Here is a 24,141-nt window from a genome sequence, read left to right as displayed (position 1 = left end):
TAGACATAGCCCCCAGTGCACCTACTGATTGGGGCAAGGGTGAGTGGCAGTGTTCACTCTAAGCTGTGCTGCAACAGAACTTCACAGGTGATTAATCAGCCCCGCCCAGTCAGTCAGCTCCCTGCAGAAAGCCCTGGAACTGAGAAGAGAACACTGGTGCCCAGCCTGCTTTCTTTGCTGCAAGCACTCTGTCAGAGCTGGTGATTTAGCTGTAGCTCAGGGCATTTCTCTCAGGCACTTCACTCAGGTGAGCTTTTCTGAAAGTCTCCCTCTGGTCTGGGTCACATGCAGCTGCAGGGCAGAAGCACATTCCAGACTTGCCTGTGCTTTTCTAGCTCTGAATCTCCAGGGCCGCTTCACCTCCTCTCCTCTCCTCTCCTCTCCAGCATCCCTGTCATCCAGTTCTACTTGGCACCGCTCTTTGATCTTTGTACAACATGGATTTTCCAGATGGGTCTGCCAGAGAGATCTGAAAGATTTGGGAGGTGAGAGACCTGTGAGCTGTGCGTATGTGCCCGGCTGTGGGAATGTAGGTATGATGAAATAGCTACTATATGTGTGTACCCACAGCTGTACCTGCTGCAATTTGGCATCCTAGTTGGAGCTGAATGTACTTTTGGGTATTTTAGTACTTGCACATTATTTAAAGGGTATTTCTTTTGTTTTGCTCCTCAGTCTGAAAGTGCAGTTGGTAAGAAGCACTTTTCACTATTAATGAGCTATGAATGGAGTGTAAAATAAAAGCTTAATTAAAGTTGGCATTTCTGAGCTTTTTGTGGGTGGCAATCAAAGTTGATGACAGGGGACATTATTGGTGACATGGAGTTTGGAAGCCCAATTTAAAATGTGTATGATAATTAGGAGGGTTAGTCGATAACATGCATGACTGTAAGTCTGTATAGCAAACTGTGGGGTGTGCCCCTCTAGAAGAACATTCAGGGAGGGGTGGCAGGTGTGGGCAGGGAGGGAGTAACACCCAACCCCTACCCTGCCTCCAGCTCTGCCCCTGCCCCAGTCACAGCCCTGACTCCCAGCCCTATAGTGCTACTCCACTTGCAGCCTTGGCCATTGCCAGGATTGGAGCTATGGCCGTTGCTCACAGGTCTAGACACACCTCTAGCTGTGGCCCCAGCCTTGGCTTCCTTCTCTGTGGCCATGCCCCCTGAGCCACGGCCATGCTCCCAGCCCTGGCTCTGGGAGACGAGCGTGGAAAGGAGCGCAAGGGGGGCACACCCCTTAGTAGTTCAGGGATCACCATTCCATAGGCTTAGATCTAATCCTACCTCTGTCACTGCCCCTCTCTGAAGCTAGGAATGTCACTTAACCTCTACACTTCATTTTCCATGACCTTATGCCCAGTAAGAGCCTAATACCTGCCTTGCAACATCATTGTGAAAACTGACTTGGTTACAATTTTCAAAGTGCTTCACATGCTCCTTTACTAAGTTTTTATAAATTTCTTAATGGAATGCTTTCCTCCTTATTGGCTTTGCAGCCAGATACATTATTTACAAAGTACACCCCACCCATGGTAAACATTAATTAAAAGATAAGAGAGAGTAGTGCTTAGATGGGAAAAAAAGCACTTTGAAAAAGAAAAGTGTGTGCAAATTAAGCAAATATTTTCCATGCAGAGATGTTTACAGACTAAGCAGATGTGGCTTGCACCCTGCTTTGACCACACTGTCCAACTTTCACCTTTCTTGGGTATGGTTTTGTTGGTAATGCAAATAACAGCAACAACACATAGACCTTAACCTAAGCTGCCTCCTCCAGTATGGCTCCTCATCATGGTTTCCCCACAGGCTTTCTGTTTCCCTGTCCCATTTCCCTCTGCCTCCCTCAGAGACTCCAACTCCTCTGTGTTCTGGTTAGAGTTAATGAGCTACATCTGCGACTGCAGCTCAGCTGTAAATATCCTGCATTTTCATGCAGAGTTCTAGTGTAAATTCAAGGTGGCTTGTGAGAGTGATGCATTTCTAGGAGGAAACTGGAAACAGTCACCTGTAGGAAACAGGAAATCTAGAAAACAGGAAAAAGCCATCTCTCTGTGTATTAGGACTACACAACTAGCACAGGGTGAAATGCTGATACAATTTCTAAGACTAGCAAGTTTATGGAAGATTTAGACTATTCTAAGCATTGAGTGAAGTCATGCATGATGTCTGAAATCTATACTTGTACATCTCAGCAATGCATCGGAAACTTAAACAGGATTTTGAATAGGAGTATAGGCACTGAATTCAGACAATTTTATGTAGCAAATATTACAATGGAATAAGAGCCTTTAAAATGAATGTGCATTTACATTAAGGAAGCAAGATGGATTAGCCTAACTTCTATTGGTGAGAGATATGAGCTTCTGAGTCACACAAAGCCGGGGTGCCATTTCAGATTCTGGGGTGTGTGTGGGGGGGGGGGATGTGGAGATGGGGGGTGGAACTGTGCATGTCATGCTGGGGGGTGGGGAGGAGAGAGAGAGCACGTGGGCATGGGCTGAGGACAGAGGCTTAAGCAGTGTTACTGAGCATGCTCAGTACAAGCCAAGCACTAAATGGGGAGGAGGGGAACCAATGCCATCCCTCCTTCTCCCTCCCACCATCATCTCTATCCAAGGGCTACCAAGGTACTGAAAACTACTTTTTTAGCAGTTAGCTGACAGGAAGACTCTATCTAATTCCTGTATGAAAGAAAGAAAATTAAATATTAGACCCACTCAGCTCTAACACTAACATATTCTGACATTTTGTGGCAAGTCACTTAAAGGACACTGGTTCGCCTTAAAATGTTGATGTATATTCTTTGTTAATAACTGTGGAGAGAGACAGACCTCGTCAGGAGTCCTGGGCTCCATCTCGGCTCTGGAAGGGGAAGTGGGGCCCTCTGGAAGTACAGCAAGGAGGCAGATACATTTCAGCTCTATATAAGATCATCAGAATGGTCATACTAGGTCAGACCAATGGTCCTTCTAGCCCAGTACCTTGTCTTCTGACAGTGGCCAATGCCAGGTGCTTCAAAAGGAATAAACACAAGAGGCAATCATCACGATTCATCTTGTCACCCATTCCCAGCTTCTGGCAAACAGAAGCTAGGGACACCATCCCTGCCTGTTCTGGCTAGTTGCCTTTGATGGACCTATCCTCACTGAACATACTTTGTTCTTATTGGAACCCTGTTAGCTTTTTCACCATCTCCTGGCAGAGAGTCCCACACATTGATTGTGGAAAAAATAATGTATTTTATTTGTTTAAAATCTTTTGCCTATAAATTTAATTGGGTCAGCTTTTTGTGTTGTTAATGAAGAAATAAATAACATTTCCTTATGTTATTTTTCCACACCATTCATGATTTTCTAGACATCCCACCCTTTAGTCATTTATTTTCCAAGCTGAAAAGTCCCAGTCTTGTTAATTTTTCCTCATATGGAAGCTGGTCCTTACCCCTAATCATTTCTGTTGCCCTTTTTGTACCATTCCCAAATACAGTCTCTCTTGACCAGATCTGCATACAGTATTCAAGATATGGGCATACAATGTACAGGCAATTTTTTCTTATTATCTATTCCTTTGCTAATGATTCCCAATGTTCTGTCGGTTTTTTAGTTTTTAGACTGCATAATACAGTACATCTTTTTCTTGATTGGTAACATCTATTTTGTGTCTATAGTTAGAATTATATTTCCCATGTGCATTACTTATCAACACTGAATTCCATCTGCCTTTATGTTGCCCACTCTGTGAAATCCCTTTGTAGCTCTTTGCAGTGAGCTATGCATTAATCCCTGTTTACTCATTTTTCTAGAGCGTTTGTAAGTTTAACACAGTAATCCAAATGCAAATCCCAGCAGCACAACACTCATTCCTACTCTTTCCCTCTCTCCCCCATCTTTTAAGTGGAGTACTCAGCAATGTTTTCATGATCTAAAAATCAATTACTGGAGTACTCAACCTTTTGTTACTTTTAATCATGCTGCCTTCCTCTTTTTATTATAAACTCCAAGCAAGCTGCTCAGACTCTGTTGCATTAAAGAACTGCCTCTAGAGTCAGAGCACGCAGCTTTAAGCAGACCTCAAGTATGAAATTCAGGAGGTTCAAACTTGGGAGAGGGGCCTACTGCCCTTCTAGTCCCCCATAAATGGTGCCCTTGCACAGGGCATAGGATCAACATGGCTATGACTACACCACATACTACAATTTAGCTTCTTTACTTGAGTTGGGACTAAGATTAATTTTCCAGATTCCTTCCTCACCTAGAAGAATATATACACAATGAAGATAGAGGTAGCTATTGTGATGTTCAGGAAACCGTTTGCAAAAAGCACATTGAATCTTTTATTTTCTAAACTGTCTTTCATACAAAATGTTTGACAGAATTAAATACAGCTCCACCGTTAAGTAAGAAAAAAGGACGAGTGTCTGTCAAAATTCCCTCTAACCTGCGTGGCTGCACAGCTATTTTCTGAGCCCCGCTCAGAGGTTCAAAGCTCCCCGTGCAGGCAGGGAACTCAGCTGACCAGTGGGGTGTGGGGCATCTATAAACAGCAACTAAATGCTGCCATGTGCTGAACTGCGGAGCTACCACAGCAGAGAGAAGGATGCAATAAATGGCTGGGGGAAGGAAAGGAGTGAGTAACTAATCAATTGGCTTGGGGGGAAGTCAGGGGCAAGGGGAATTTGGAGAGTCCTGTCTGCCAGAGGGGAGAGAGATGCAAAAACCTAGCTGTCTCTTCAAGCTTCCTGGGCTGGGAAGGGGGAGTTAAGGGACTGACTGCATGAGGTAGATGGGGGGGGAAAAGGGGGGGGTGGATGTTGCATCACTTCAGTGAGGTGGAGGCAGGGGGCAGTTTGTTTTGGGTGCACTGACCTGCTGCAGTCCTCTCTGGCTGGCTGGGTGAGGGGTGGGAGGTTAGGCTGCCTGCCATGCGGCCATAGATGTCCGAATTCCTGCATCTGTTGCGGAGATTCTGGAGCTTTGTCTCATCCCTCCAAATCTCAGTAAGGTCCAGGAGTTCTGCACTAGACCAGGAAGGCGAACATTGCTTGCAGCCCCTGGCAGGCTACATGGGATGTGTGGGTGGGTGTGTGCTAGGAGGACATTTGCATGATTACATTCCAAACAAAGTTTACATAGGTGTTAATGGCTTAAGATAATAAAGAAAAAGATTCTTTTAACAGAATTTTTTGGAGTGTTACAGATATCTAAAACTCTGATCTTAATGATTTTTTAAAATCCTGTGTTACTAATTAATACAAGGTACATTGTATTGCATAAGGCCAGATCTTTGTTCTGTGATAGAGTTCTGGCTCTTATGAATCAGAAGTAGCAAGTAGTAGGTGTGATACTAGTTTTGTAGGATGAAACCTTATTTGCAAGCTCTTTGAAACATGCATCTGTCTACAAACCCAGAAGCCATGCGTTAATTTGTTCTGGGGCTTCCGCTTTTCATTGAGTGGAAGAAGGCTAATTCCCTACCTTTGTACAACACCTTTGTAGTCACTTTGGCTATGTCTACACAGCAGCGTTATTTTTGGAATAAGCTATTGTATTCCAGAAGAGCTTATTCTGATATCACACTTCTACACACAAAATGCATTTTGAAATCGCGCTTAGCAATTTTGAAATAGCACGTCCAAACTGATTGGATGCTGAATTGCATTTAAGGCCACCTGGAACCAGTTCAGGCAGGGCATCAGGTCAGTAGTTGCCTCGTGTGGCTGCTGCCTGAGGCTATCTGAGGCTTGTGCTTAAAGGGACCCCTCTGGACAGCCATTTCTCAGGTTTCCCTGTTTGCTTGCCTACCTCTCTGAGGAACAGCAAAGCATTTTCTCTGCTTGATCTGGTTGCCTTGGCTCAGGACACCACAGCACTCTCCATTATGGAGCAGGAGCTAGCTCCGGGCTCTCTCCAGCTCTTGGAGCTTTTGCTGCAAGTCGTGCAGCACTTTCTGCAGGCTGCCTCCCAGGCTCTGCAGGAACCCAACCCCCAGGGCTTCTTGGAGACCCTCCTTGGGTATGTGGGGGAGCTGCTACAGGATCTGGATGTCGCCCACTGTGATCTGACGGTCGGGTCCTGCCGCATTGGCATCTGGACACCAGTGCAGACTGGTGGCACCACATCGTTCTGGAGCGCTGAGGAGACCAACAGTGGCTCCAGATCTTTTGAATGAAGAAGGGCACCTTCCACAAGCTGTGCAAGTGGCTGGCCCCTGCCCTGAGGTGGTGGAACACGCACATGAGGCCTTCCATTCCTCTCCAGAAGCATGTTGCCATCGCCCTATGGAAACTCTCCACGCTGGACAGCTACCGATCTGTGGGGAACCTGTTTGGCATGGGGAGATCGATTGTTGGGGCCCTGCTCATGCAGGTATGGCATTCTCATCCCAGGAGGGGGTGGAAGAAGGGAATGGGCTTCCCTTGGGAAAGGGAGTAGAGTGGTGGTGGAGATGGTGCAAGTCCCCTCCCCAGGATGATTTGTTCTGCCCTGCCCATGCATAGCTCTGTTTGGGGTGGCCATGATTGCAGGGGGTTGCTTCTGGTGGTGGTGGTGGGGAGGTCTAAGAAGAGAGAGAGAGAGTGAACTCTCAGGTACCCTGACAACCTTGTGATTCTCAGTTTGTCTCCTGCAGGTGGTCAGGGCGATCAACAGCACCCCGCTGTGCAGAGTCATCCACCTGGCAGATGTCAATGTCGTCATCGAGGGGTTTGGCACCCTGGGCTTCCCCAACTGTGGGGCGGCTATCGATGGGACACATATCCCCATCCATGCCCCAGACCACCGGGCCTCAATGCACAGTAACCACAAGGGATACTTTTCAGTGGTCCTGCAGGCTGTAACTGACCATCGGGGCCAGTTTACGGAGATAAACGTTGGGAGGTCGGGGAAAGCACACGACACATGTGTGTTCAGGAACTCTAGTGTCTACCAGAAGCAGCAAGCCAGGACTTTCTTCCCTGACCGCCACATCAGGGTCGGGGATGTGGACATACCCATATGTCTGGTGGGGGATACAGCCTATTGGCTGCAGCCATGGCTCATGAAGCCCTACACCGGCCACCTCAACCCCTCATGACAGGCATTTAATGCCTGGCTGAGCAGGGCCTGCATGGTGTTTGAGGCTGCCTGAAGGCACGTTTTAGATGCCTCCTCTCCCATCTTTACCTCGGAGAGCACAACATCCCACATCTGGTAACTGCGTGTTATGTCCTGCACAATGTGTTTGAGAGGAAGGGGAAGGCCTTCCTGCCAGGATGGGGAGTGGAGGCAGACTGCTTAGGCAGTGCCTACGAGCAGCCACACACGGCTGCCATCCGGCAGGCCCATCAGGGGGCTGTGTGCATCCGGGAGGCCCTGAGGGAGAGCTTCTTCCCAGAGGAGCGGTGACACTGTTCCCTGGTCCACCCCACTGGGGGGTTTCTGCTTCACTCCTGTGGTGTTTTAGATGCTGTTTGTAATGATTAGAACTGGGAGCACTGGCTGTTGGGAGTCGGGAAGCACAGGAAACAGGAAGGAGGGAGGAGAAGCTTAGCTAGGGCTGAGTGAGAGCTACAGAGAGGTGCAGCAGCAGCAGCTTTGTAAAGAGGTTTCACTTTTGGTAAATAAAGTCCTGTTGAAGTTTGTTAGTAGCTTGCTTGCATGATACAACACCTGAGCCCTTTCTGCAAAGCCCAGGTGAGCCTCCAATTGCTTTTACTGCCTGGATCCATATGTTTGAGACTTATCTGCAATCAGTGCTACAGAGATTTCTGAAGTAAGAAAACGCGCTCTGTTAATCCTCTGCCTTGGAGCAGAAGGGCAGCGTATATTTTACACTTTTCCCCTTGCAAATGATAAATATGAGACTACACTCATTGCATTAAAGAACTTTTTAGTGCCAAAAGTGAATGTAATAGCTAATCGCTAAAGATTTCGCCAGCGTGAGCAGAAACCAGGAGAGACTATAATGCAGTATAATGTGTCTCTGAGGAGACTGATTATAACTTGTGACTTTGGGAATATGGCCGATGAGATGATTCTAGTCCAGCTCATTGAGAAAACAACCATGCTTCATGTAAGAGAACGCTTGCTTCTAGAACCACAACTTACACTGGAAAAAGCAATAACCATTGCTACCCAGATTGAGTCATCTATAGCAGAAGCCAAAATAATGAGCAGGCATACAGGAGGCATACGCAGTTCAGGCTGTGACTCCTTTGCAGAAAAGTCCACTATCACTGCAGACAAACAATTATAAGGAGAAAACTAATGAAAAACCACAGAATCAGGAAATTCAAAGCACAGCAAAAGCATGCTTTCGCTGTGGATCCTCACAACACCTTGCAAGCTACACAAGATGTCCTGCAAAAGTAGCTCAGTGCAATCACTGCAAAAATATTGGGCATTTTGCTAAGGTTTGCCACAGTAGCCATTCCAATCAACAGGTGCATGCAGTTACAATACCAGATGTTACTGTGCTTAGTGTGGACAAAATCACTACTACACATATTCCAGAACAGATAAGGTGTACTATAAATGTTTCTGCCACATCTTCAGGCAAAGCACATCCTATTCAGCTAATGCTGGACACTGGGTGAGCAGTATCTATACTACCTGATTTCATCTATCTGCATTACTTTAAAGATGTGCCTCTTTCTGAACCCAAACTTCATTTGGTATGCTATTTGAAAAACCAAATTCCAGTACGTGGCTGCCTGCCAGCAACAGTGGCTTTTGGTGATTGCTGTATAACTGCAGAGTTCTACATTGTCCACAAAGGCACTCCTATCCTTGGCAGAGATTTATTGGCTGCTTTAAACCTCAGGGTAGTTAATGGATGAATTGATCTTCCTCAGCACTCTTGCAGTACACACACCAGTTTCAACTGGGACCCAAGACCAGGTTGAGGAGAATCTTGACTGTGCTTATGAGTTTGTGCACAAAGTTAAAATGCGACATAATGTGATGCCTGTACGACAGAAGTTATGGAGCTTGCCATTTTCAGTCAGGGAAGCTGTTTCAGAGGAACTTAAAACACTTGTTCAAAGGACATTATTGAAGAGATTGACTCCTTGGAATGGGTTTCACTTATAATGGTGACACAGAAGAAGGATGGAGGCATTCGCCTTTGTGTGGACTTAAGGGAGCCAAATAAAGCTATTGTGGTTGACATCCCCCTCTGCCTCACATAGAAGAAGTATTTGCAGAACTCCGTGGAGCAAAGATGTTTTCTACTCTTGATTTGCAGAGCGCATACCACCAGGTTATGTTGCATGAAGATAGCAGAGACCGCACAGCATTTATTACACGAGGGACTATTTCGTTTTAAACGTGTTCCATACGGTCTTGCATCTTCCCCAAGTGCCTTCCAAAAATGATGTCATTGATTCTGAAGAATAAATATGGAGTTCAGTGCTATCTGGATGATATTATTATGTTTGGAAATACTTCTGAGGAGCATGACAATAACCTGCACTCTGTACTAAACTGCATCAGCATGGCAGGCCTCAAGCTCAATTTGTCTAAATGCAAATTTAGACCAACAGAACTCTCCTTTCTGGGGCATACAATTTCATCGGCTGGACTAAAACCTGATCCAGATCATATCCTAGCAATTTCAAAGGCTCCTCCTCCAACAGATTTGCAAACCTTATGTTCCTTCTTAGTTCTTACCTCCTGGTATGCAAAATTCATTCCCAATTATGCTTCTGTCATTGAACCGTTACGAGAATTACTACGGTGTGGACAACGGATGCACAAGCTAGTTTGGAAACTGTGAAAGACTTGATTGTACATAGTCTAGTACTTGCACTATTCAGTGCTGCATTGCCCACAATTGTGATTACTGATGCTTCTGATTATGGACTTGGGGCTGTCCTCGCACAACTTCATGAGGACAACTCGGAGAGGACTGTTGCATTCGCTTCAGAGTGATGCTGAGAGAAAATATTCTATAGTTGAAAAAGAATCGCTTGTGTCTGGGCTACTGAAAAATGGAAAACTTATCTGTCAGGTAACATTCAAGTTGTGCACAGACCACAACCCTTTGACAACATTTCTAACTACAAAAGGACTGGGAAGAGCAGGAAATCGTATTGCTAGATGGTCTGCAAGAGTACTCTTTTTCACTGGAATATAAGCCTGGGAACCAAAATGTGATAGCTGATTGCCTTCCTCGCCTGCCTTTGTCTTCACCAGATGGTCCACTGGAGGATGAGGATGAAGTAGTTGCACTTATTACAAGCACTCTTACTGTGGTTACAAGAGAGCAATTCCAAGTTGCTTGTTCAGCATGTTCAATTCAACAAAAGCTATGGGAATTTTTGACAAAGAGATGGCCCAGTTACCCTAAAACCGCTGGTCGAGTTTTGCTGCTTTATTTTAGAGTTCAGGATGAACTTTCTTTGCTTGATGGCTGTGTGCCATGAGGTACACACTGCCTACTTGTGCCAGAAGAATTACAGTCAAAACTCATATACCTGGCACACGATACTCATCAAGGAACTGTCAGAACCAAACGACGACTATGGGATCTGTATTCATGGCCAGAAATGGACTCCCAAACTGAAGCATTCATAAAATCCTGTGTCACTTGCCAAATGCATAAGACAGCAGTGACCCATACCCCACCATTACAGCCTGTTCCTCTTCCTGATTCTGCATAGGAAAAAGTTGCGATTAACATCATAGGACCCTTTGATATTGCTCCAATTGACTGTTGTTATGCCATCACTTTAATAGACCATTTCAGTAAATGTCCTGAAGTAGTGTTTACATCACAAATCTCTTCTGCCACAGTAATTAAGTTCCTCTATACAGTTTTTAGCAGGGAAGGTAACCCCAAAGAACTGGTTTCAGACAATGGTAGTCAATTTACTTCCCTGGAATTTGAAACTTTTCCAGAAGAGAGGAACATTTTGCATAGAAGATCATCCCTGTATTACCCCCAAGCCAGTGGGGAAATCGAAAGGTTTAATAGAAGTTTGAAAGAGAGTTTGCAAATGGCTAAACTGGAAGAGCAATCGTGGATAACCTTCACTACTTAGGTCTTGCAAGCATACAGGGCTACACAACATGCCACAACGCAAAGATCACCTGCAGAGCTACTGCATGGAAAACAGATGAATACTAAACTGAACATTTCTGGATTGTTAAAGGCAAGACCTGATGCACCAAACGAGGATGATGTGAAAAAAACAGTTGAACAGAGCCAAGAAAAGTATAAGGCTTTCACAGACACACGGCGGGGTGCTAAGGAACCTAAATTTGAGTGCGGTTCCTTCGTTAGAGTAAGAAAACCTGGAATTTTACACAAAGGGGACCATAAATTAACATCTCCTCTTAAAATCATTGAGAAGAAGGGACCTTACACCTATCAACTTTCTGATGGGCGGGTATGGAATGCTTCTTATCTTGCACCTGCCTATGCACCAGGAAGAGATGGTGCCAACACCCAGTCTGCATTGGATGACTTCACCATAGTACCAACAGAATAAGATATTGCGCTAGAACCGGGATTTGAAAGACGGTCTGTCAGACCCAGATGACCACCTGTCTGGACTAGAGACTATGTTATGTAGTATTTACAGTGTTTTCCAGTGTAATATTTCTGCCAACAGTATAGTGGCTTGTTCCATATTTGTTGTTGTGGTTAGAGCAACAATGTTTATTTTAAAATTGAGAGAGCTTCTTAAGAGAGGAGGGAATATTGTGTTTTAGATGCTGCTTGTAATTATTAGAACTGGGAGCACTAGCAGTTGGGAGTCTGGAAGCACAGGAAACAGGAAGGAGGGAGGAGAAGATTAGTCAGGGCTGAGTGAGAGCTACAGAGAGGTGCAGCTTTGTAAATAGGTTTCACTTTTGGTAAATAAAGTCCTGTTGAAGTTTGTTAGTACCTTGCTTTCATGATACAACAACTCCTCACTGCCGCCCCTTCACTTACCCCTCCCTTCCCCCCATTTCTGATGAACAAATACATATATTTTCTTTTTGGCAAAACTTAACTTAACTTTATTTTACAGAACTGTGGGGCAAAAGAAACTGGGGACAGAGAAGGGAAAGAAGCTGGAAGAGGGGAGGAAAGAGGGTGGAAGAAGGGGGTGTGGAGAATCTGGAAGGAGAGAAGAGAGAACTGGAAAGGGGAGGAGAGGCTCAGGGCTTGGGCTGGGAGTGGCGCCGGCCTCTGTGGATCCCACGGCTGTGGGTGTGGGGGCCTCAGCGTCCACGGAGGATGGGGAGGGTGTGGAGAGAGAGTGATAGCTGGAGAGGCAGCGGAGACTGGAGTTGGAGGAGGCAGCATGCTCTGCACTAGGGTGTGCATGTCATTGCACAATGAGCGGCCCTGTGCAAGCAGCTCCCCAGCTCTCCCACCATAGCTGCAGGTCCTCCTCCACCCTGCGGTCGATAGTTCTGTGCATGGCTCGCAGTTCCGCCACTAATCCTGCCTGCAAAGTCTGAAGCTTTAAGGGCTCCAGGGGACTGTGTGTGTGTGTGTGTGTGTGTGTGTGTGTGTGTGTGTGTGTGTGTGTGTGTGTGTAGAGTTTTCTTGTGCATGGCCAGAGCAGCCACCAGGCACCCTAGAAAGTGCTGGAGGCTCCCTATTTTGATTTAGACCCTATTCCCTGTCTACACAGCACCTATTCCGATATAGCTAGTTCAGAATAGGTGTTATTCCTCATAGAATGAGGTTTACAGAACACGAAATAAACCATCCGCTATTTTGAAATTATTTCAAAATAGTGGTTTGGCTGTGTAGATGCTCGCGAAGTTATTTTGGAATAGTGGTCATTATTTCAAAATGACTTTGCTGTGTAGACATACCCTAAGGGTACCTCACAGCAACTAGACACCGGTATCATGTTTTAATATATTTTCTTCCACATATATAGACTGCTTAAAATATATGTATATATGTGCGTCTGTGTGTGTGTCTATTTATATTTTATTTTATATATAGTGTATGTGTGTGTATGTATGTGTGTGTTTTGTTTGCATTGGTGGTACACATCCACACACTACCTCACTACTGGTGTTGCACATAAGAAATTTCAATCCATCTAAAAAAAAATTCAGTCCACCAAGGATAGAAAATGTTAGAGGGAACACTGGTGTATGTGTATGATGTTGGTGAGGGAGGGAAAAATAGGCTTTCAGATGAGATTTGAAGAGATGGAGTCATGCAACAGTAAGAAAGGCTTCTGTACGTGGTAGGAGCTATTACACCGAGAGGGGCCAGATACTGGGAAAGGCTAGTGCTAGCAAGCCTAGTTGCCAACTCCTCATCTTGCTGGAGGATCCTCGATCCCACCCCTCCACTCTAGCTCCCTTCCCTCAACATCCTGCTCTGCCTGTTTCTGCCTCTGCTCTATTCCTGCCCTGCCTCTTCCCCACCTCCTCCTCAAGCACACCCTGCCCCCTGCTCCTCTCCCTCCTCCCAGAGCTTGAGTGCTGCAAATCAGTTGTTTGTGGGAGGGAGGAGGAGGAGTTGGTCAGCGCAGGAGAGGGAGCTTGGAATCAGTGAGTGCTGTGCACCCACTAAATTTTTTTCCTCATGGGTGCTCCGGCCCTGGAATAGCCACAGAGTTGGAGTCTATGCTAGCAAGTGAAAAGAGAGAGCAAGCAGAACCCATGGTCAGCCTGCTTCTACCAGCTCTTTTAAAACAGCTGTATGTTGGAGTCGAGGGGTACTTCTTCCCTTTGATGCAATCCAAATGCCTTTCCTTTGGCATTTTTTTAGTATTTGTCTGGAAGTGTCTCGCTTGTGTAACAGGGAGAGTTTAACAGTATGGAAGGATTCATGTTCATACCGGTTTTCCAATTAAAATTATAGTGTGCCTTGATTATAACTGCTGTCAAGTGTTTAAGTTGTTCTCCTTCAAACACTTATTCAGTAGGCATTTAAGAGCAGCTGGAAATGTTGTTACCAACTGATGAGTAAGTCTAAATACTGAAAATGTGACACAAGTGACATTCTTAAAGGTAAACATAGAAGCTTTTCATCTGGACGGTGTTGCTGGCAGGTGCAGATCCAGTAGTTTTTTGTCAGACATTTCCTGTGCTATTGGACCCGATATAAATCAGTTCATGTCCAAAGTCAGGCAATGGCAATAAAATCTCTGATCATGTAGCTTATAGTACCACTTCAGCACGAAACACAAAATCTTGCTTATAGTCTTTAGTGGCCTGGACTAGACCATGACAAGCTTACATCCAAGTGTGGTAATTGTAGCTTATGTTGTTTCCTAAATAAAAGCGTTACTGAACATGGTTATGCTCTGTGTGGATTTAAATAATTTCCTGTGGAATGGATGATGATGATTGTTGGATGACAGATTCATTTCCATTTTAAGCTTAACCAGGCGGACAAGGGCATTACTACCTATAATATTCAGCGGCAAGTGATCAGTCACAAACATACACTCTGCATCTATTTGCTTGGCTTCTAGAGGCTGAATGACTTGAACACCATGCATTTTCAGGGCATATAATTATTTATGCCATTGCACATGACAGTGGCTAGCTTCCCTTGTGTTCTTCTGAACTGCTTTCTATTTATTAGATGCTATTTAGCATTTTGTAAATCTTGCTGCTCTGTCCTTTTCCCTGCATAACTTAAATTCATAAATAACATTAAAAGAAGAAAAGGAACTAAATAACTCCTGTTGTGTAGATCCTCATTGGATGATCATCCCTAACTCCCCATGGCCATGCACCATTAAAGGGAAAGATAAGTTATGTAAAACTGTAAAACTGCACTAAGTTCCTGTAACCAGGATCTGAATGAATGCTTCCATTACTGCCAGCTGAAATGGCAGAGAAACCCTGGGTGTGTGTATGTACATACAGTTTCCTCCTGCTTTGCTTAGATGTTAGATATTCAGCTGATAGAGTGGAGTTTTGCTCATTGTAATCAATTTAGCTGTTGGGTCACAAATTGTGTTAATACTAAATGTAGGGATTGTGAAAAATGCTTGCAACTATTGTGGGAATACAGAAAAATCAGACTGTGTTTAACTGAGTTCAGAAGGAGAGAGACACTTTGGGTGCATCTAGACTGGCAGCTGTCTACACTGGCCGCTTGAATTTGCGCAAGTGCACTGACTTTGTAATGTACAAAATCAGTGCTTCTTACGAAAATACTTTCACGCTCTTGCTCAGGGATAAGCCCTCTTGTGCAAGAATACTTGTGCAAGAGGGCCAGTGTAGACAGGCACCTTCATTTTTTGCGCAAGAAAGCCTGATGGCTAAAATGGCCATCGGAGCTTTCTTGCGCAAAAGTGCGTCTAGATTGGCATGGATGCTTTTGCGCAAAAGCACTTTTTGTGCAAAAGCATCCTTGCCAATCTAGATGCTCTTTTGTGGAAATACTTTTAACGGAAAAACTTTTCAATTAAAAGTATTTCCGCAAAATCATGCCAGTCTAGACGCAACCTGTCAGTATTAAGAAACTTGGATGGACAGAGGCTCCACTGCCAAGAGCCCTGCAAAATTAAGTTGGGGAAGGCAGGACTCTGAGTCAGCAGGCTACATGTCTTTCAGGCAACAGCTGAGAGACTGGTTCATCCAGTTTCTCCCCACTGTTTGAATGATAGAGCTAAAATAAGGAGCCTTCTTTATTATTTTAAATTTACTCCAGTGTAAGCGGGAATCTCTTGTGGCTGGACTGTGCTTTGGGCCAAGAGTTGAAATCACTGAGTGCTGAAATAACGGGGTTTTGCCCAGAGCTAAATCCACCACAAGCTGGTGGAAGCAGTGAGTGGTGGGCCAGCAGGGGCAGCAGCGAGCAAGCAGCTGACAGAGTAGCCAGTGGGAGCAGCAAGTGGCTGGTCAGCAGATGGCGAGTGACCAGTGGAGCGAGTAAATTGCTTCTTTACCTCCCCCATTGAGGATGGTAGAGGCACCCTTGGACTTTGGGTCTGTCCTGACCAAAGGCAGCAACTGTGAGTGGGTGCAGAAAAGAGTTGAGCATGTGAAGGGGACTGTTACTCATGTTTTTTTCTTTATGAGCCCTACTTGTGATGTTTTCCCAATTTAATGCCAAGTTTTTCCCTTCCTTTTATTAAAAGTTTATTTTCTACACTCAGACTCTGTGCTTGTGAGTGGGGAAGCATTGCCTCTCAGAGGTGCCCAAGGGTAGTGTGTGAATTTCTCCAGGTTACTGGTTGGGGACTTGAGCCAGTTCTGTGTTGGATGGATGCAGAGGAACTTGTAGATTATGAACCTGGCCCTGGTTGCTGCTGGCAAAAGGGTCACATTGTTATCTAACCAGTTACAGCCACCTAGGAGCAAGCATGCATTTTTTCTCAATGATTTCTGACGTGTATTTTACAAGCTTTACTAGACACGGTCACACAAGTATTGAAGCTATTTGGAAAAATAGCTAACGTGCTCTAGGAAGCTAGCCCACTTAATTCATTGGCATGGATCAGTGCTGGTGGTGGTCATTACTTAGCAGTGAAGGATTGAAAAGCGTAGTAATTACATTTTCATTTTGGGTCTCCAGTCAGATTTCATTTTCACAGCTAGTTTTTGGTTGACAGAAAATTTGCTGTTCTTCAAGTAGATGTAGACACATATTCCACTTAGGTGTGTGCTCATCCAGCATTCTAGCGTTGGAGACTTTTGCCTGGCCACTACCAGTCACATGGCTGTGTTTCCCCCCCCCCCCCCCTTCCCCTGGCTATATGAGGTGATGATGCCTCCTCCTCCCTGACCCTCAGTTCCTCTTGGCTGATCTAGAACCAGGACTGTGTCAGAGAAAAGAAACTGCCCCCCCCCAGTAAAAAAGTTTGGCCAGGCCGCTCTTGTTCTGCAGTACTCCTTGAGAGAAACCGGCCGCACCCTTCCTGCATACCATTGCCTTTAGAAAAAGGGAAGGTGTGAAAAGGGGAAAATAGCCTCAGACTCTCCCACCCGTCACCTTGGCGTGAGAACTGCGGGGCTTACCTGGTCGCATGAAACCTGCACAGTTTCGGCCCAACCCCTGGGACACAGACCCCCCCACTTGGTGACCATTGGGCCATATATGGTAATATGCAAGCGCGGGAAAGCGATGTGCAGATTTGGGGATAAATACCCATGGCACAGTTTGCTCTAGGAGGTCTTCGCAACACACGTACCACCGTGCGTGTGCCTTCTCGTATACTTCAAAGCGCTGCTGGCCTGATCAATCGACCAGCCACCTCCCCTGACTCTCGGGCGTAACCAAAGCCTTCGCAACCGAACGGATATCTGTGAAATGTTCCGTGTGCTGTGTAAGTTGGTATGTATGATTTGATTTTTTCCTGTTGTATAAGCTTAGTGTTGTAGTTGTTTTTGGGTAGTACATAAGAGTTTGTAGTTCTCACTGTTATTTAATTACTGTAGCTGGATATTTTAAGATTAGAGACTATTCCCCTTGCCATTCCCATCCCTGTATCTCTGACACGTTTTACTAGAAGCCATAGAATAAATATAATAAATACTGTAAATTCATTATTAACACGTTCTATTAAAAATCTTAGAATAAATACTATAAATTCACCTCTGTCATAAATAAATATGGCCGGTTTCTCTCAAGGAGTACTGCAGAACAAGAGCGGCCTGGCCAAACTTTTTTACTGGGGGGGGAGTTTCTTTTCTCTGACAGACTGTATTTTTTATACAGAGAGAGAGAGAGAGAGAGAGCCTGCTGCCCTCATTCCCTACCGTGTCCTGACACTTTCTGAGCGTCCTGACATGAGTGCATGGGGCTGGATGAGATGAACTCTCGAAGGCCCATCCTGTGAGTCTGATTTCTTATATCACTCCTTTGAGCTCTGTGGGGAGGTCACGTGACTGGTACTACTGGTGCTGGTGCGCTGCCTTGCAGCTTCTTATGGGGAAGCTGCCCTGAGGGCGAGGCAGGGAGAGCTCAGCAGGCTATTAATGGGTGACAGTGTAGTAAAACCTAGGTCCACCTGCGTTGCAGCGCAGTGTAATAACCATTGTGGGATGTTGCCCACTCTAGTCCCTTTTTGTACCATAGAATGAAATAGAAATGTGAATTAACAAAAGTTTGAGGAACTATTTAAGTTACTGCAGTGAGGCTACTTTCTCCCCTTATCTGACAGGGTGGTATGGCCCTTCTCATAACTCATTCCGGTGTCCAATCTCTGCTGAAAGGAAGATCTCACATGCCTCCCAAGTGAGAGTGCCAAGTGTATCAGGAGCTCTACAAAGCCCTAAGATTTTGGAGTTCTGGGATTTCTTGTGCCTGTTTCAGTCTATGGCAGCTGTTATAGCCTGAAGCATTAGCACTGACAGTCACTGGTTTAGATCAGTGATGCCTGGAAAACAGATTATTTTCAGCAGACTTGAGTTTGGCATCAGCTTCCTTGCTGGTCCTCCTGAACCCATATTCGTTAATCTGCAGCTCTTGCTATAGGGCTTATCCAAGGCAAAGAGGGGGTGGGGAGTGTCTGGGGAGCATACATTTGGTATAATTTGAGAGAGAGATTGTAATGCTTACCATTGGTACAGATGTATTGTTACTATGTGGGTTTGTTACATTTTCTATATGCAGCCTGAGCTTTGGATGATTGCCTTTTAAAGCAGATGAATTAGATAAATAAAAACAAGTTTCTGAGTAAGCCATTTAAGTGGCATCTTTCTCTGACTCACTAATTTGTCCTGCCTTTGTAACTAAGCAGCTCAGTCTTTTGGGTTAGCCAGCTAAGTAAGTGGCAGCTCTTTATATATGCATAACTCATTCTCTAATTTAAATGCTCTCTCTATATAGTACTATGTTTCTGTTAGACCTTTTGACTTACATTTTCGAAAGTACCTTGGTGTCTTGCTAGCAACAGCTTGGTGGGCCTGGATTTTCAGCGCATGAGGGCTTAGCACTTCTTGAAAATGTGATTTCATGGAGGTGTTTTATATTAGGCATTTAGAACCACTATTAATATCTGAAAACTATTCCCTCCATCAGATACTTGATCTTTTGTCTTCCATTAATTAGATCACTTTTTCTAGCTAACTTAATACCCTCCCTCCTCTTTATTAGCTTGGTGTAGATATAAGTCTTTTCTACTAGGTGAAACTCTTTGTGTGAGAACTAGGTGATTGGGAAATGCTTTGAAAATGAAGAATGCTTTAAAAGAGTGAGGTACCATCAGTGCTTGGTTCTGTCTTTCATTTGTGTCTCTTTCTCATTATTTTTATCAGCGTGTCTTGGCACTAACAAAGCAGGTAGTTGATTTTGTGTTCCTCACTGACCTGTTGGCTTTAGAATATACAAATAGCAGGCTACATTGTCATACAAGTTGTCATGAGGTAAGTGCAAGACCTTGAAGAAGAGTGAGGAAAGCATCTGGACTCCGTGTCTGAATTAACATGATTGAAAGTTTGGGAGGAAAGATTTAAACAAGCTATTCATTTTCCATTACTCAGTCAGCCCGTTTTGTACAATCGAGACTGGCATGGAGCCCATCCCATCTAATTCCAGCTGCCATTCCGCCCAGAATACTGACCTCTGGTGTACTCCCATTTTTTTTGTCACTTCCAAGTATATGTAGAAACTGCAGCTGAAACAAGTAGTTTCATCTAGCTCAAGATCACCCCTTTTATCCAAGGGGATATTATGAAAAGGTGTTGTAATCTCACCCTTTATTTGTTGGACTCAGAAGATTTGCTGCTGGGAACAGTGAAGTTAGTGACAGCTACAGGAACCAGCGGGATGTTTCTTTCATAATACATTATTTTTTAACATGCCTCTAGTGAGAACATAGGCACCGAGTGAGATCAAAAACCTACAGGAGTCGTCTTTTGAAATCAGTTGATATTTACTGCAGTGTTAGGAAAGGAGCTGATCCATGGTTTCTGATGATCTGGGGACTGGTCAGGCTGCAGAGAGCTTGGTGTTCTTTGGGGGATGCACCCTGGAGGAGGAAGAGTTTCTGGTTCTTCCAGGTGGAACAAGAAAATGTTATTTGGAAACTCTCAGCATGCCCTGTATTACTTCCCCCTTTGGGGAGCGTATCTCTTTGGCCTGTGCTTCTGATGACCTTCATCCTACCTCCCCTTCCTGGGGATGGAACCCTTTGGGTGTGCTGGTGGAAGGGGAGAGGGGAGCAGAATGGCACAATGGAAATAAAAGGAGGAGGAGGAACACAAGGTGACAGCAGAGAATAGCTAAGTACAGAGCATGTGATGCTTTTCTTAGTCACATGATGGGGCATCTCCTTGAGCTGTGTGTGGTGGGGGAAAGAGGCTAGAGAGAGACTGTGCAGTTGGTAGTGGGCGCAGTTGGCTGAGGCAACTGAGGGAACAGGACTAGTTAGGGAAGCTGGGATCCTGTTGTTGGGGTAGAAGAGGAGAAAACCTCAACTCTAGTTTCCTATTTGGAATCCCTCAAGAAATTGCCTGGGGCCAAGTATTCACGTCCTTAGCACTTTTAAGGGGTTTTTTTTGGGGGGGGGGGGAGAGGGAGAAGAGGGGACTTAGGCCTCCATCATGTACCTGACAAGTCAATAACAAAACACCACTTGCCTTTAGTGGCGAAGGATGGACACTTGTAAAACAATTTACAAAGGGCCTGTTTCTTAGAATGACTGCACATCCATCCCTCCTACAGATGTTAACGTGAGTTGGGGCTAATCAAAACTTCTCAGGGTCATAGCCAGCAAAATTTCATTGCAATGTCACATTTATTGAACTCAGACATCTATGAATTATAAACCATATTGCACAATTACACTCCTAAAACTCATAATGCACAGGGAAAATATTAACAAATGACCTAAATCGCTTTGCACCCTGACTTTAAATTGGTGTAGAATCATGGAACACTAGAACTGGAAGGGATCTTGAGAGTTCATCAAGTCCAGTGCCCTGCCCTCGTGGGCAGGACCAAGTGCCTTCTGTATTGGGGTGGACAATAAGCTTTGTTGGGGGAAGAGATTCCAAGATTTTGGCAAGTGGTCAAGGGCCACCCTTCTCTATGGAGGGGATGTGGGGCCTGGGATGGGGGTTGGGTGCAGAAGGGAGCTTAGAGGGTAGAGGACTGGGGTGCAGGAGAGGATATGGGTCTGAGAAGGAGTTTAGGTGAAGCAGGCTGTTGTGACCTTGGCAGGGGATTAGGCTGCTGGGTCTGGGAGGGAGTAGGGGTGCAGGAATGAATTTTGACCTGGGGGAGAGATGTAGCAGGGGAGTGAGGGGTCTGGAGGGAATCATGATCTGGTGCGGTGTACTTGGGTGATGACCTGGAGCAGGGAGTTAAGAAGTGGGAGGGTCTGGGGTGCAAGAGGCAGGGGCTGAGGCAGGCTCTAGCTGAGAGTCACTTACCTTAGGTGGCTTCCAGCCAGCAGTCCAACAGGATCCCTGAGGCAGGCTCCCTCCTGCAGCAGCCCCAGTCACATGGGCCCCCCTCCATGTCTGCTTAGGGCTGTGCATCCCTCGGGGGCAAGAGACTTTGCACATGTCCCCCCACCCCCAGGCCAATCAGGTCCTGAGGGGTGGGGGAGTGCACAAAGTCTCTCATCCCCCACCAGGGTGATGTGGTGCCTAGAGGGAACTGCCAGCTGTTTTGAACAGCTGGCAGCTACCTCTATGTGCCACATGCCCCCGGTGGGGGGAGGGAATGGATGAGATTTTGTGCACTCTCCTGCCCCCAGGCCAATCATCACAGCTCGGGGCAGGGGAGTACGCAAAGTCTCTTGCTCCCTGTCAGGGGTGTGCAGTGTGTAGATGGAGATGCCAGATTTGGAAAATGGCTGGCAATTCTTGCTATCCACTATGCAAACCTGGCTGGCGGCGGAGGAGGGAGGGGAAGGGAGGTGAGAGAGTTTGCGTGCTCCCCTGCCCCTAGCTATACAAAATCTCTTCCCACCCCCTTGCCACTAGGGGCATGTGGTGCATAGAGGGAACTGCCAGCCATTTTGAACAGCTGGCAGCTCCATCTACATGCCGTGTAACCCTGGAAGTGGTGGAGGGGGAGAAGACTTCTTACACTACCTCACCCCTAAGCCGATCAGGGAGTGGGGGCAGGAGAAGCGTGCAAAGTCTCTCATCCACCCACCTCCTGCCATGGCAGGCTGCATCTAGCCTGTGGGCCATATCGTTCCCAGAGCCGGCCCAAGGTATACGGGCTGACTGGGCTACCGCTCAGGGTGCATCGCGTGGGGCTGCCAGACCAGGCGGGGGCGGCACCGCGTGTGCTCTGCGTGCCTGGGGCGGCACCACACACGTGCCACACGCCTGAGGGTGGGGCCACACATGCGCTCCGTGTCCGGGGGGTGGCGCTGTGCTCCCGGGACACACGAATGGCTCGGGCCGGCCCTGATCGTGCCCACCTCTAATCTAGATCTTCCCTAATAGATGTCTGTTAACTTGCTCATAAATATCTCCAGTGATGGAAATTCCACAACCTCTCGAGGCAACTTGTTCCAGTGTTTAACCACCCTGACAGATAGGAAGTTTTTCCTGATGTTCAACCTAAACCTCCTTTGGTGCAATTTAAGCGCATTGCCTCTTGTCCTATCATCAGAGGCCAAGGAGAACAATTTTTTTCCCTCCTCCTTGTAACACCCTTTTAGATGCTTGAAAACTGCTATCATGTCCCCCGTCAGTCTTCTCTTTTCCAAACTAAACAAGCCCAGTTCTTTCAGTCTTCCCTCATAGCTCATTCTAGACCTTTAATTTGTTGTTCTTCTCTGGACCTTCTCCAACATCTCCACATCCTTCTTGAAATGTGAAGCCCAGAACTGGACACAATACTCCAAAATCAGTACAGAGTAGCGAGGAAGAATGACTTCTCATGTCTTGCTCACAACAATCCTGTTAATGCATCCCAGAATTATGTTTGCTTTTTTTGCAAAAGTGTCACACTGCTCATATTTAGCTTGTGGTCCACTATGACTCCCAGATCCCTTTCTGCAGTACTCCTTCCTAGACATCACTTCCCATTCTGTATGTGTGAAACTGATTGTTCCTTCCGAAGTGACGTAATCTTCTTGACGTTAATGGCGCTATTTCTGATTTGTATGGTTTGAAGTCAAAGGAAAATCAGGCCCCTAAGCTTCAAATGGAATTTAACCACTTAAAATAATTAAAAATAGAAGAAGGAAAATACACAATGCAAAGTACAAAGACAAGACAATGAAAACTCTTGATGACGTTAACCATAGATTTTAGCATGCGGCACAGTAACAACACAGGAGTGAATAAAAACTGACATTAATCACCCTATATCTATGCTTCACTAAAATAGCAAGAGTTTATAAAAAATGTATGAGCCCCTGAAAAGTCTGTCAAAAATTCCTTACATGATCAATCAGCATAATCTTTATGTAATGTTTCTTATATTGGCTCATGAAGTATGGGCTTTATTTAACTTCAGAAATAGGACTTTTTCCTATTTTACAGTCTTTAATACTGCATTGCTCTGTTGTTCAGTATTTGGAAGAAAAAGGTTTTCTACTCTGTAAAAAAACAACCCATGGACTTATATTAGAATTAATTTAACATAATATCAGTAGCGCTGGCTGACAATTTTCTGGTAAAAAGCTTTTATTGGAAAACAGGATTTGATTGAAAGCATTTTCATCTGAAATGTCATTGTTTGATATTTTAAAAAAACAGCTTGGAAAAACTTCAAATTTAAAAAAAATTGGGGGAGAGTCTTTCAGAAAAGTTTTATTTTGAAATCGTAAGTTTTCTCCAGAACTCTGACTTTTTGCTAACTGGAATTGGGAAAGAAAAAGAAAGCATGAGATGAGAAACGCCAAGTGTTTGTTACTTACATTCAGAGAGACAGAGTAGCTCTTTCAACACTTCAACTGTTTTCCAGCTGGCAAAAGCTCAGAACTGACGAAAGTGAGCAAAAGGAGGTTTCTTCTCCTCTATAATGGTCTCTATATGGATTCCAGATGTGGGTGCACGTGTGCAACACGTGTCAGAGCTGGAATGGTTTGTAGTAGTGTCCAGATACCCATGTGGTAACGTGGCTGAGTGCTGCCTCTAAGGCTTTAAAAGGCTGTGCAGGTTAATGCTACTCCAGTTCCCTCTTTGCCCGGCCAAGAGTCAGAACCTGTTTTCTGTCTACCAGTGTTTAGTCAGTTAGGTCTCCCCTGGTGGCCTTTTGTCCCCTTCCGAGGCACTTCCACCTCCTGGGGACTATGTCCTGGCAAGCCAGCTTCAGAAGCAGTGCT

The 24,141-nt window shown here is 45.4% G+C and overlaps 1 long non-coding RNA gene across 1 annotated transcript in view; it reads left to right on the top strand.

Moving 5' to 3' along the window:
- Positions 1-24,141, top strand: part of LOC142826787 (uncharacterized) — a 32,478-nt gene continuing 8,337 nt past the window's right edge. The window contains exons 1-2 of the long non-coding RNA XR_012901031.1: positions 1-247; positions 387-485. This is a non-coding gene — a long non-coding RNA (uncharacterized LOC142826787). The remainder of the gene's footprint in view (positions 248-386; positions 486-24,141) is intronic.

This window comes from Pelodiscus sinensis, chromosome 2, assembly GCF_049634645.1.
Source record: "Pelodiscus sinensis isolate JC-2024 chromosome 2, ASM4963464v1, whole genome shotgun sequence".
NCBI classification, from domain to species: domain Eukaryota; kingdom Metazoa; phylum Chordata; order Testudines; family Trionychidae; genus Pelodiscus; species Pelodiscus sinensis.
This window is presented reverse-complemented; position numbering and strand designations above follow the sequence as displayed.